Genomic DNA, 15,900 nt, shown 5'->3' on the forward strand with positions numbered 1-15,900 from the left:
CACAGATTTTTGATTGCATGGGGAGTTGGCGCCCCTAACCCCTGCGTTGTTCAAGAGTCAACTGTATAAATTTTTAAGCTGGATAAAAATACAAACCTCAACCTTATGCTGTCTGAAAGAAATGCACTTCAAATACAACAATACAAAAAATTTTAAGTAAAAGGATAAGAAATATCTATCATGCAAATACTAATCGCAAAAAAGCTGGGGTGACTATATCAATATCAGACAAAGTAGATTTCAGAAAAAGAAATACTATCAAATACAAAAAGGTATATTTAATAATGATAAATGGGTTAATTCATCAGGAAGCCATAGACAAGCACGTCCTTTTTAATAAAGCTTCAAACTGTGAAAGTCAGAAATTGACAGACCTTAAGCAACAAATAGATAAATCCACAATTGTAGTTGGGGATTTTAACACTCCTCTATCAATATTTGATAGAATAGGTAGAAAAATAATCTTTAAGGGTATAGAAGACCTGTACAACACTATGAACCAATTTGACCTAATTGATATTGATAGAACACTACCACCAATAATTGCAGAATCCACATTCTTCCCAAGTGTAAATGGAGCCATCAACAGAACAGATCACATGCTGGGCTAAAAAATGTCTCTATAAATTTCAAAGAATTAACATCACAAGAAGTATGTTCTGTGACTACAATGTAATTAAATTAGATGTAGATAAAAATAAGATATCTGAAATACTCCCACATATTTGAAAATTAATAAACTTACTTCTAGATAAACCATAGACCAAAAAGGAAACCACAGGAAAAATTATAACATATTTTAATCTGAATAATAACAATTGAACACATTAATGTCTGGAGGAATACTGAGGGAAAGTTATAGCTTTAAATGTTTATATTAGAAAAGAAAAATAACTTTCATATCAATGACCTAAGCTTCTCATGTAAGAAGAAGAGCATATTAAACCAAAAAGTATTTTAAAAGAGATATTAAATAGATAAAAGGAGAAATTAATGACATAGAAAGCAGACAAATAATGGCAAAAATCAACAAAGTCAAAATTTAGATTCTTAAAGGATCAACAAAGTTGATATATAACTAGTCAAAAGTAAAATAAAATAAGTAGAATAAAATTAAAAATAGAGAAAACAAATTACTGATCTCAAGAATGACAAAAGGAACATTGCCACAGATCTTACAGACATTAAAGAAATAATTAGGAAATATTATGAAAAATGTTTGCCAATGAATAGAGCCAACTTAGATGACATGGCCAAATTTCTTAAAAATACAGTTTATGAAAATTGGCTCAAATTTGATTTGTCCCATTTCCGTTAAAGAAATTGCATTTGATATTAAAAACCTTTCTACAGAGAAAACACCAGGCCAAGATGACTTAATTACTAAGTACAATCAAACATGTAAATAAGAAATAATACCAAACTCCCTAAACTTTTCAAAAAATGAAGGGGGTGAACAATTCCAAATTTATTTTATGAACCCAGCATAAACCTGATACCAAAGGATGATAAGAACATTGCCAAAAAAAAAAAAAAAAATCACAGGATAATATTTCTCAGGAACAGAGATGAAAAAATATTTTTGAACTATTAGCAAAATGTATTCCATAGTATATAAAAAGGATAATATATCCTGACCAAATGGGGTTTATACCAGGAATGCAAGGTTGGCCTAACATTCAAAAATTAGTCAGTGTAATTTACCATATTAATAGCGTAAAGTAGAAAAACATATGTTAATCTCAATAGATGTAGCAAAAGTTTTTGACAAGATTCAATGCCCATCCATTATAATAACTCTCGAAAACAAGGACTAGAAGGAAACTTCCTCAATATGATAAAGACTCTGTGTGGGGTGTGTGGGTGTGTGGGTGTGTGGGTGTGTGTGTGGGGGGGTGTGTGTACATAGATACATACACATATTTAAAAACCAACCTATAGCTAGCATCATAATTATTGGTAAAACATTAAATACGTTTTCCATAAGAGAGAGAAAAAGAAGGTCTGTTCTCACCACGGCAAATAAATAAATAAATAAATATAAAACACATTAAAATTAGAAAAAAGTAAAGCTATCTTTTTCATAGATTACAAAATTATTTTTATGAAAGAAAATCAAAAGGAATTTCAAAAATCTTATAAAACTAAGAGAATTCAGCAATGCCACAAGATACAAGGTCAATATGTGAAAATCAATTGTATTTGATTTATTGGCAGCAAATATTTAGAAAATGAAAGTACAATGTACTTTTAAAGTACAATGCCATAGCCAACTGAATTTTACGAAACATATGAAATTATTCAGGAATAAATTTAACAAATGGTGTGTGTAAGCTATTTACTTTGAAAGCTATAAACATTGCTGAAAACAATCAAAGTAGACCTCAGTGTCTTAAAATGAAAAAAAAACAAGTTATGGTATACTTATATAACAGAATACTAAACAGTCGTAAAAAAGAATACATTTCTGCCACATGTCACAGCAATAGACACAAGTTTAAAGAAGCCAGACACTAAAGCCTCATGTGCATATATCTTTTTTCTATAAAATTCAAAAAAGGCAAAATTAAATTACGGTGTTAGACATCATTAGAGTGGCTACCTTTGGGGGTTATGACTGGAATTAAGGCACAAGGGGGGCTTCTGTGTTTGCTGTTAATGTTCTGTATCTTGATCTTGATCTTGAACACGATACACAGTGATATATCTAGTTACATCACTGTGTTCACTTTGTTAAAACCTCACGCCTATGTACACTTGAGATTTTTCTCACTGCAAGTATGTGTGTTATACCAAAACTGAAGAATTTAAAAGAAAATGCCCTCTCCACAGCAGTGAGGCCACACAAGAACCCACAATGGAGAGGCCACAACCCAGCTAAGGTCCAGGCCGACAAACAGTGTTGACCACCAGATGTATGAGTGGAGATGTCCAGATGATTCCAGACTTCAGCCTTGTTCAAAGTGTTCCTGCTGTGTCCTGCCCAAATCTGTGACCCACAGAAACCCCAAGAGATGATAAAATAATTGTCATGGGATGGTTGTTTTGCAACAAAAAGAAACTGTAGGAACATCAACTAGCAGTGTATGAAGCTGGGACGAAGTGAGAGAGTCGCATGGACATGTATACGCTACCAAATGTAAAACAGATAGCTAGTGGGAAGCAGCCGCATAGCACAGGGAGATCAGCTGGTGCTTTGTGACCACCTAGAGGGGTGGGATAGGCAGGATAGACAGCTGATTCACTTTGCTATACAGCAGAAACTAACACACCATTGTAAAGCAATTATACTCCAATAAAGATGTTGAAAAAAAAAAAGCGGTGTATGAAAATGACTGTTTCACTGCACCTACACCTGCAGCCAAGTTCACCACCTTCAAAAACCTTTGCTTTAATTCACAATTTGTGTGGCTTCTCTATGTGATAGAGATTTAAAAGTTGTTTCCAAAAATAGAACTACCAGTGTAGTTCACTACTTGGTGTAACCACTACGGAAAACAGTGTGGAGGCTTCTTAAAAAAACTAAAAATAAAACTACCATGTGATCCGGTAATTCCACTCCTGGGCATATATCCAAAACAAAAAACAAAAACAAAAACACTAATTCAAAAAGATACATGCACCCCAATGTTCCTAGCAGCATTATTCACAATTGCCAAGACATGGAAGCAGCCTAAGTGTCCATCAACAGATGAATGGATAAAGCAGACGTGGTGTATACATATGATGGAGTACTACTCAGATGGGCTATTCAGCCATACAAAAGAATGAAATTTTGCCATTTGCACCAACATGGATGGACTTGGAGGGCATTATGCTAAGTCAAATAAGTCAGACAGAGAAAGACAAATACTGTATGATATCACTTATATGTGGAATCTAAAAAGTACAACAAACTAGTGAATATAACTAGTTTGAAGAAGAGTCACAGATAGAACAAACTAGCAGTTACCAGTGGGGAGGGCAGGGGGTGAAAATATAGAGGTGGAGGACTGAGAGGTACTAACTATTGGGTGTAAGGTAGGTCACAGAGATGTATGGTACAACACGGGGAATATAGCCAATTTTTGGTAATAATTGTAAATGGAGTATATCCTTTAAAAATCGTATAAAAATAAATTAATAAAAAAATAAAAGACCTTTAATTTTTTTCAGATGGGAAAAAGTTTAAAGAATCAGACATGAATTCTGTATGAGACTCAGAATGCTTAACATTTGGTCAATTGCAGCAGAGTAGCTTGTTTTCTCCTTCACTGAGTTGCTGAATGGTGTTCAGCCCTTGGTGTAGCCTTGGTTTCCTATAGTAGGAATGGTCCCAAGAGGATATTAAGATAATGGTGACCATAGGAGGCTTTGTGATCCATACTAATGAGAATAAGATGCTTTGCGAAGTAAATGCCTTCATAGGGAAAACTTCTCAGTTGGGATTTGGGCTTAATATTAAAATATGATTCAGCATTTTCCATAAATTACCATTTAGGGCAGAGGAAAGCAAACATGTGATGGAGGAATCTAGAGTAGAGCTATTTCTATGAAATCTTGGATTTCCTCTTTAGGATTCATGCAAAGTTTGTATTCTATTTTTTTATGTGTGTACTTATAGGAAAGAAATATTTTTACCCAAAACTTGAGAAAATGAGAAACCAAAGGGAGATGTGCCATACTTATATTAGGCTTTTGGTGTCCCAAGCACACTGTCATATTCACCTGAGGACACTTGAACCCCGGTTGGAGAAGCATGGAATGGTTAAGCAACACATAATAAACAGCACTGTAATAAGAATACATCTAATTTTTATCCAGATATTTCATTGCAGTTATTAATGATCATATATAGCAACAGCAAAATCGGACCCTTTTGCTTTTGGTTCACATAATCTTTGTTCATTTATTCATTAATTGCTTTATTCAACAGATATTTATTGATTGTCTCCTCTGGACCAGGCTCTGTTCTCATTGCCAAGATACATAAATGAATTAATCAGAGGAACATCCCGGCCCTTGTGGAGCTTACATACTAGTGGGGAAAGACAGGCGACAAGCAGTAAACATAATAGATAAGCAATTGTTAGGCGTATTGGAAATAACAAAGAAAAGAGAATAGAGTCAAGTGAGGAGATCGGAGTGCGGGATGTGTGTGCACTGCTTGGAGGAGTGGTCGGCTTCAGTGACAAGGTGACACTGGAGCAAATACTTGAAGATGCTGAGGGAGAGTTAGTTAGGAGGTAAGTATGCCTGGAGGAGAATGAGTGAGAGAAAAGAAGCTAGAGAGGAAGCAAGAAGGTAGGTAATTCAGGGCCAAATCACATAAATTAATGGAAGGACTTTGACTTTTACTAGTTTTGAGCAGAAGTGACATGATCTGATTTAATATTTCAAGAAGACCATAGTGGCTGCTGTGTTAAAAGCAGACTAGGGAGACCCATGTAGGAGCAGGCAAAGTGGCTGCGTGTGTATTGAAATATTCCAAGCGAGAAATGATGGTGACATAGAACAAGATGTAGAGGAGGGGTCAGATTCTGGATACACATGGAAGGATTTGCTCACAGATTTCATGTTGGCTTGGAGAGAAGTAAACAATGACTTCAAGGTTTTGTGACCTGGGAAACTGAAAGATCAATGGGGATGGGGAAGGCTACAAGTGGTGCATGTTTTAGGGTAAGATCAGGAGTTCAGTTTTGGACAGAGGCATTTATTGGACATCCCAGAGGAAATGTTAAGTAGGGAGCTGGGTATACATTTCTGGAGTTTAAGAGAGAGGTCTGGAATGAAGTTATAATTTGGGGGGAGTCACCAGCACAGACATAGTGTTTAAAACCATGAAACTAGAAGAAATCCCTAAGGAAGTGAGTATAGAGAGAGGCAAGGGCCACGGACTAAACCCTGGGGTGCTCCACCGGTAAGAGGTCGGGGGTAACAGGAGAAACTAACAACGAAAATTGAGAAAGGTAGAGGGAAAACCAAGAAAGTGTTGTATTGGAAACCAAGCAAAGAAAGTTTCAAGGAAGAGGGAGTGACATCTGCATCAACTGAGTTCCTGAATGAGACCCAACGGCATCATTTTATCTGTCTATTTAACTCGGCCTCCATCTCCTTGCTGTTCTCCTTTCTCCTCCCCTATCCAGGTACGAAGCACGGAAGTGAGCGAAACCATCTCAGCAGGGTGTTTCTAAAGGTGAGACACCAGCCAACCCAAGAAAATTTGGCCATCAGAGGTAGCATCCCAGCCTTTAGAATTTATTGCAAAAATTTAGGTTCATTTTTATGGAAAGCAAAAAACAAATAATTAATATATGTGAGGAGATCATGCTACTGCCTTTTTGAGGCTACCCTGTGTGTGGTGTGAAAAGGAACAGAGAGCCTGCAAGGTCTTTCTTGGAGGAACCGAGATTGTGAGACTAAGTGGAAACATGCTCCCATACCTAGTGGACATCCTTGCTGAGCAGAGATTCCATGGGGGCTTGTTTACTACAGGCATCTGTCTCCTGCACTATCAGAGAATAGCATAAAGCAAAACAATTTCTACTGTGTTCAAAGAAATTTTCTACACAGCTTTGGATATGACTTGAGAAGGATCTTTATGCCCCAGGTGTGAACTGCATCTCCTGAGACAAAAAAGCCCTGAAGCTGGAATCAAAAGGCATACTCTTACAGGGAACCATGAATTACAGGTGACCGTGGTCACGTTGTTGAGCTTTGGTGAACTCATAAGAGCAGAGCGTGCAGGATAGAGCAGGAGTGGTGCTGATTTGGAATTCCTTCCCAACCAGTGGGTTGTACTGGTACCCCAGAGCAGTGTGCTCAGTCCTGGGCACCACATAAAATGAGGGGCATTGACAAACTAGGACAGCTCCAGAGTACCATGACCGTGACAGCAATGAGTGAATGGAAACTCACATTGCTGGAGAATGATTGGAGGAGTAGTCATGGGTTCTTAAGCTGGAATACACTAACCTGAACTAAGATGTATATTTTATAGCTAGATGCATGTGTGCATTTTCCTGATTCCCCACCCAAAAAAAGTACCCCAAACAAAAGGGTACTCTATCTAACATGACACAGAGATGTTGACAGGATTTCCTAAATCATCTTCAGATATTGGGAAGCAACGCTGTAGAAAAGGATTAGCCTTCCCTTGGGCAATGTGTTCTGGTACAGCAAGACAGACCTGGGTTCAAATGCTAGTTTTGCCACTAATTACGTGTCTTTTCACACTGAATTTAATCTCTCTGGTCATCTGTTTCTTAGCCAAGACATGGAAATGTGCAACCTAAATGTGCATCAACAGATGAATGGTAAAGATGTGGTACATATATACAATGCAATACTACTCAGTCATAAAAAAGAATAAAATAATGCCATTTGCAGCAACATGGATGGACCTAGACATTATCATACTAAGTGAAGTAAGTCAGAGAAAGACAAATATCATATGGTATCACTTATATGTTGAATCTAAAATATGATACAAATGTACTTATTTACCTAACAGAAACAGACTCACAGACATAGAAAACAAACTTGTGATTACTAAAGAGGAAAGGGGGAGTGAAGGAGGGATAAGTTAGGAGTATGGGATTAACAGATACAAACTATTACATATAAAATAGAGAAACAACAAGGTCCTACTGTATAGTGCAGGGAACTATATTCAATATCCTGTAATAAACCATGATGGAAAAGAATATGAAAAAAGTATAGATGTAGATATAATACTTTGCTGTACATCAGAAACTAACACGGCATTGTAAATCAACTATACTTCAATAAAAAAGGGGAAAAAATGGAAATTAATACTCATCTTGAGAGGGTTCATAGGGAGTGAAGTATTGTATTAGATACTTGGCCCTTTCTACATGGTAGCTAGTATTCCTAACCTGCATGACACCTGATACCCTAGTCAGGACCAGTGAGTAAAAGCCACAAAGAGAAAGATTTGAGCTCAAATTTTTTTCCAGTCTAATAACTTGAACTACTGTTTTGAATGGAATGAACTGCTCTGTGGGATTCTGAACAACCATCTCCAAGACACTCATGTACAGACTAGATAGCCAAAGTTCTCAGAGATATTGTAAAACAATTACTGGTGCTGATGGGTTTGAGGGTTGTTTAACTAAACAATTTCTGAGGCCTTTTCTCTAAAAGTGAAAATCTTGTAATTCTAGGCTTCAACCTCTGCTGTGCGTCTCTTGTATCTCTGAAAAATGTTTCTGGCACTTCTCTGTGCCACTGATAACCCTAGAAATATTCTCAGGCTATTCTGAGGACTGAAGAGACCACGTGAAAGTGTTCTCTAAACCATAAAGCATCATCTACATACAAGGGATTGTTTTCTGAATTTAAACTCAGCGGTCCATATAATCCCTTACAGTAGACCTTCGTTTTCCTCCTGCAGATCCATATCTCTTTTTTCAGTTAGAGAGAAAATTAGGAGCCTTCCAAGCACAGATAATCTCAATAGGGCTTGTTTTGCATATTTAAAGGGTTCAACTCCATAAACTGAAGAGGTGGAAATCATGGCTGCCTGCTGTGTCTGATTCATCCAGAGGCTTTTTTTTTTTTTTTACTTTCTGCATCATTTAAATGGAAAATCTTTACAGTCCAATTGTAGCAGGTGAGTGCCATGTTATTCTTCGATGCCTCAGATCCCCGTTCTACTCATGAGCTGGGACTGAATGCAGAATTTAGATTCTATCGTAAAGAGGAACAAATAGCCCTGGTGAGAATAACCAGAAGAGAATTAAATTAGGGGAGTATTAGAGATGCAAGCCTGGGTGAATAGCTACTGATTCTTGTTGGATAATTTAGCAGACCAGCCACCTAGGAAAACACTTTGATTCTAACTATTTGTGTAACTGCTATATAAGCCAATAGCCAGGACCACGGCTGAGTGGTGTCCATAATCTCAGCAGCCCAGGCCTGGAGTCACTCAGCTCCAACAGAGCCAAGAGACTGTGTGATCTAGGCTTTGTTCCTCCAACTTCTGTGCCCTTCGATGTCTTTAGCTATAAAATGAAGATTGGGAGACATGAATTAAAGGCACTTCCAATCTTCAACATATTTTGTCTCCTGATAATAATGCACATGGCTATTTCTACTCAAATTTATGGATTTGACCTGAGCTATCAAAACTTGTTAATCTAACCCCAATGATAAACAGTCATGGAATATGGGTAGTTGCCTCAGGTGCCAAGCGTTGGGCACCTTATATAAGTCAGTGGCTCAGAAAGGCAGTCCTTAGCAAAAAGAAGAGCTGTCTATAGGCTGACTGGTGAAGCTCCTATACTTTCAGTCTGAAATCACTGATCTCCACTTGTTTTGGTCTCCAAGAAAAGTAGATGGATCAGTTGCACTCTTATAATCATATGTGCTCAGCCTGTATGATCATTATATGCTACCGATTTGCTCTCAAGTCTCTCTTTGATTTATCAAAATGTCTGCTGGGTGGAAGGTGTGGAAATAGGGGGACACATAATACGATTTGCTCTGAGCTCTACATGCCCCAGAGATGGCTCCAAATACCCAACTCTTAGGGGCAGTCAATCTTAGAAACAGTTCTCTCTTTCTGCATTTCACTTGATACTTCTTGACATTACATTATATATTTGTTTGTTCATGTACATCTCACTAAGATGTTAACCTAAACTCCTTAAAGTTACGGATTTTATCTCTCTTATTCACCAATATATCCCCAGGGCCTAGAAATTATACATAAAATAGTTGCAGTTTAGAGGATTATGGCATCCAGAGCCCTCTATCTCCTCCCTTCCTTTCCTCCATCCTCCAGGGACTCCATGGAATGCTAAAACTGCTCACAGGTGGTATCTTTTCCTCTCATAGAAGAGAAAACTGAAAGCCAGAAATGTTCAGTGTTTGTTTAAGGCCACAAAGCCAGTTAGTGGCAGGGATGCCATGACTCTGTTCCTAATGTACTTTCCAGCCTGCCAAACCACCAAGAAGCCTTCATAAGCAGATAACCCCATTCCTCAGGGATTCTTCCTATTTGCTTATGCATCAAACAGGAAACTCATTTCTTTTTCACATTTTTGTCCATCGTTTCCAGTCTCCTAAAAAGATCTGGGTGCAGATGTCTTTCCTGGGTCTCCACCCAGGACCATTTATTCCCCAAAGGAGCTGGAGACCAACTGTTCCACTCCTGCTCCCAACCTGGGACAGAAACTCTGCCCTCCCCCCATGATGGCTGGCTCTCTCTGGGCCACCAGGGGACAAGGGGATGACAAGGCAGAGCCTGTGGCACTCCTGCTGATGAAGAAATCTCCCAGATCGTTAAGTCCGGCTGTTAACTCAAATGACAGTCAACAAGGAGGAATAGCAGAAACGGACGCCTCAAGCTCGCAGTTATGGTGACTGTGATGGGGGTCAGTGCCAGGGCCCATGAGTCACCCTTTGCTTGCCTAAGGATGCCTGCAGCCTGAAGATTTAATGGAGATTGACAAGAGTGGAGATCTTCCCATCAGAAAAGTGCCAAAGACTCCAAAACACCCCTGAGAAGTGACATCCTTCAACTGGGAGGAAGGGACAGGGATGAAAGAAAGAGAATGGCTGGGTTCTTACCAGGCAAGCTGGTTCCTATTTAAAATATGAAAGATGAGAAACAAGGGCATGACAGCAAGGACTGTTGTGACTGTTTTAACTAGAGAAGAATCAATACTGTGTGTTATGGATGAAAGATGGTTTGGCTGTGTTTACTTCCACCGTCTGTTGCTTGTAAACATGCATGCCCAGGCCTGTCAGTTCATCTTTTACAGCCTACACATCATTTATCGAAGGGCCAACCAGGGCCAGGGAGCTTGGGGACAGACTACTACAAGGGTGGGAAGGAATTTCTGAAGCACCCTGGAGTACAGCAAAGGCAGGGAGAAGCTCAATGCCTTCCCTGCCACCCTCTGGGAACCCTCCTTTCAGCCTCTGCGTTAAGGAGGTACTATAAAGAGAACAACTGGGACTGAAGGGTAAGAAAGGCAGAAGGAAAAGGAAAAATTGAGAACAGAAAAGAAGAAACAAAATAGCACAGACCCCCAGGCATAACCGTGAGACTGCTGCACACAGATCTTATCTACAGCTTAGACATTCTGGAGCTCAATGCAAACCCATCTTGGTCAAAAGAGATAATTTGGGTTATTTATGAATGGTGACATTATGGTTGATTTTTATTTCCATCTTTATACTTTTTCTCCATTTTCCATTTTTTCTACAATGAGCATATATTACTTATATTAGTCCCCAAAGATAGCTTTACCACTTATAAGCTGTGCTTTCTTGGACAACTGTCCTAACCTCTGTACCTTAGTTGCCTCATCTGTAGAATGGGGATTAATATATCGTCATAGTTTTTATAGTAGTTTTCAGGAACCAAGCACAGTTTTAAGCATATAGTAAATACTTAGCAAATAACCATTGTTATGTTATCATAAAAATGACATTTTATTTTTCAAAAAGCTAGGGAGAAAAAAATAAGTTCACCAAAAGTCCAAGCATATCCTCATAAAGGCCTTTCCCATCACTTTGGCCTCTCTTCCAACCTTTGCCACTTTATCAAATTTCACTTACTAGGTGGTTTTTCTAAAAAGAATCAAAAGAAGCACCAGCCACCAGACCTCACTCAGCATCACCGAGTTTGGAATTGGGTCCAAATCCTTCTCTTGCAGTGGGCCATCTCTTCTTCGTTTGCCAAGCTAACCTCTGCTAAGGTTTAAATCAGTCATTTCACTGCAGGGATTTGAACTACCTGTAGGGATTTGAATTCTTGGGTGCTCCCTCTGAACTGACTTTCTCTTTGATCTGTCTCTCATTGAAAACATTGTATGTTCACCAACTAACACAGTTATGGAGGGCACAGAGTACTCCAGTTTTCTGGTCCCCATTTCCTTGGGTGAAACCAGGGATTGGATGATATAATGTTACTTCTGCTTAGAGTATTCTATGTGGTCAAAGTTATTCTGTTCTTCCCTCAAACCAATATGCTACTTCTCTCAGGCAGTGTTTGAAGCCTTTATTTAAAGCGATTTTTCACTATGGAAGAGGTTTACCCTTTATGAGTAATTTCAGTCATCATCAACATATGAGAGATAAAACGTTGCCCCTCAGTGCCTTTCTAGGTGGAGGAGTATGTAAATTCTGGAGACACAAATGACCTGACAGAAATAAAGGCAAGACCCCCTTCAGGTCTGTCCATGCAAAGTCAAGTGGAGACCCAGAACACAGAGGCGTACGCATGTCACATATTTACAGGACTTGGTGTGATATATAGCCAGGAACCTTTTACTAAGCTCAGCTTAGAAACTGGGATATACCCAATTTGTCTGACAGAAGGGAGAGCAGAAGGTAATATTATAGTAGAAATATTACAACATAGTTCATTCTCCAAACAGCCATCAGTATATATGCAGGTTCCTAGTGACCAACACCAGTAATGTGTCTTTGAAGACATTCAGGGAAGCAATTCAAGAGTAATGTTAGAAAAAAATTAGGGCACACATTTATCAAGTAACAGAAAGTCAACTGCTCTTGAAGTCACTTCTTGGCAAATAACACTTTAGAATGATGAGAACACAGAAAGAATCTCTAATGAAGAACTACTGGTTGGTTGTAAGATTTTAAAGGGTCAAGGATTTTTTTTAATGATATGCTAAAGATAATGTGTTTGGAGATGTATTTGAGTTTCAGGTCTAAAACTGAAAGGGAAGGGAAGCAGAGAAGGAGTGAAAGATCTGGGCCTGAATTATAGGCTCATTATGATACACTCAACAAGAAGGTTAATAGAAAGTTGGAGGACTCACACTTCTGAATTTCAAAACTTATTACAAAGCTACAGTGATCAAAAAAGTATGGTACTGGCATAAGGATAGACATATAGACCAATGGAATAGAATTGAGACTCTGTACATCTATGGTCAATTGCTTTTCAACAAGAGTGCCAAAACCATTCAATAGGGAAACAATAGAATTTTTTACAAAGTGTGCTGGGACAGCTAGATAGCCACATGCAATAGAATGAAGGTGGACCCCCACCTCACACCATATACAGAACTTAATTCAAAATGGATCAAAGATCTAAATAGAAGAGCTAAAATGATCAAACTCTTAGAATAAACTATAGGGATAAATTTTCAAAACCTTGAATACGGCAATGTATTCTTAGGTATGACACCTCCAAAGCAGGAATAAAAATAGTTAAATTGGACTTACTCAAAATTAATAATTTTATGCATCAAAGGACATTATCAAGAAAGTGAAAAGACAACCTGCAATATGGAAGAAAATATGTACAAATCATGTATCTGATAAGAGTCCTAGTATCCAGAAAATATAAGTAACTCTCGTAACTCAACAACAGAAAGACAAACGATTCGTAAATGGGCAAAGCACTTGAATAGACATTTCTCCAAAGAAAATATACAAGTGGCCAAACAGGCACATGAAAAGATGCTCACCATCATTAGTCATTAGGAAAATGTAAATCAAAACCACAGCAAGGTACCGCTTCATGTCCTCTAGGAAACTGTGCATTGCTGGTGGGAATATAAAATGGCTCAGCCACTGTAGAAAACAGTTTGGCAGTTCCTCACAAATTGAGACACAGAATTACCATATGACCTAGCAATTCTACTCCTAGGTATCTCCCCCAAAGCATTGAAGACACCTATTTTCAATTTGTTCTCAAATATATGTACATGAAAGTTCATAGCAACACTATTCACAGTAGCCAGTCCAAATGTTCATTAATGTATGAAGGGATAAACAAATTATTGTATATACATAAAATGGAATATTAATTCAGCTATAAAAAAGATGAAGCTTATGTGACTTATGAAAGCTACAATGTAAATGAACCTCAAAAATATCACACTAAGTGAAAGAAGCTGGACACAAAGAGTTACATGTTGTATGATTCTATTCATAGAAAAATATCCAGAACAGGTAAATTCATAGAAATAGAAAGTGAATTGGTGGTTGCCAGGGGCTGAGAGATGGGAGAAATGGCGATTAACTGTGTAATGAATACAAAATATTTTTGGGGGGGGTGATGAAAATGTTTTGGAACTAGATAGAGGTGACTGTTACCCAACATTGTGAATTGTACTAAATGTCATTAAGTTGTTCACTCTAAAATATTCATTTTATATTATTCAAATTTCACCTTAATTTTAAAAGTAATTAAATAAATACAAATCAATTTAAAAGCAATTAATAACAACAACAACAAAACCAAAGAGGTCTGGTAAAATATGGCAGGGACGAGGCGCATGTGTCAGTTCACATGGGTGGAGCTGCTCCTCTCTGTCTTTCATCTGAGACACCCTCCATGCTCCTGGCAGTTCCCACGTGGCCTCCTCTCCCAGCCAACCTCCCAGGCAGCAACTTTAAAGCTGGTCCCCCTAACCCCCACCTCCCACCCTGCCTTTTGGCTGTAAAAGCAAATATGCAATTTTGAGGAGGGAAGGGGTGAGGGAGATCATTTTCTCATAATAGACCAAACCACCCAGACCAGTGATACTGGGGTAAAAAAATACTAAGGTTATAGGTTAAGGAACTGAGTGCTAGAGACTTTTGTAATTGTGATGATTACAGGACTTACAGGACTGGCATTTTAAAACAGCTATTACTTTTTTTTTTTTTTTAGAAGCAAACCCACATACCTAGCACTCGTGTTCAACTGTGTATGGAACCTTCCATCTCTCACTCTGGTTGCTTCTCATTCCGTCCTATGGAACTAACTCTGCTTGACAACATATGCAGAAGTAATGGATGGGTATCTCTGGATCAGGATCTTGAAATGCACACATGTTTCCATGGTCCAGTCTTATTCTCAGTTTGTTAATAATTTCGTCTAGTCAGGCCTTCCTACTGTTCAGAAAATCTCACTCCTGTGGCTTCTTGGCTGGTTTTGAGGAGTCACTATATGAGGTGAGTGAACTTGTCAGTGTGCTGGTATTTAAACTGTGGTCAGACAGTGAAAAAAAATAAAAGAGAGGGGTTAGTTCATAAAAGACCTTCGTTAATGATACTCTTTTCCCTGTCTTCCCGGGGAGGGTATAAAACAGATGTGTTCACATCCAAAATAAAAATGGAGGTGCTGGGGATTATTATTTCTACGTGTCTCATTTTAGGAAGAAATAAAAAGATACATGAAATGAAAAGATGCTCAATACAATGTGGTGATTTTGTTCCAGAGAAACATTTGGGCCCTTTCCCTGGGAAAGCGGGTTAAAAGGTTGTCAATGCTTTCTCCAGGGGCTTCGTCTGACGGTGAACATGTGTTTCCTCCCTTTAATCGACTCGCCAGTAGCCAGAAAGCTGCTTGTTTTCTGCAGAGGTTGTCAAAAATGATTTCAGTCTGGAGACGATGAATGATAAAAGAGGTTTTCCAACACGGTTTTGCACTGTAGCATTCGCAGCCCCAGAGAGGAAAGATTGTATTACAATCGCAGTGCAAAGGGCCATGCTCCCCTGGCAAGCAAACAGCCTCCTTCAACCTGTTTGATGCGTCCCGGTATCTGAGGGAGCAGGAAGATGCAGGGCAGGACTCCATGAAGAGGATGGTCCAGAAAAGTGGGGCTGCGGAGCTGCATCCCGTGGAAGAGGAAAATGCCAGAACCTCTCCCGGAGTTCTTCTTTTCCACTGTCCACATGTGTCTGGTTCTGTCGGAGAGCTGCTGGCAGGGTCAAGTGCGGGACAGACTTCCAAGATGGAAGCAGCATCAGGAGCACAGCAGCAGCCACGGCTTCTCAGGGATGTCCCTGCTGTGCTGTGGAAGCAGGCAGGGTGCCCAGGTACCATCCATATGTCCTCCCCTGGATTTATGGGCATCGTAAGCTGGTATTGTTGGGGTCTGTGATTAGAAAATTCAAGAGGTTAGTTATGCCTTTCCAAAACAC

Source organism: Eubalaena glacialis, chromosome 14 (assembly GCF_028564815.1).
Source record: "Eubalaena glacialis isolate mEubGla1 chromosome 14, mEubGla1.1.hap2.+ XY, whole genome shotgun sequence".
Taxonomy (NCBI): Eukaryota; Metazoa; Chordata; class Mammalia; order Artiodactyla; family Balaenidae; genus Eubalaena; species Eubalaena glacialis.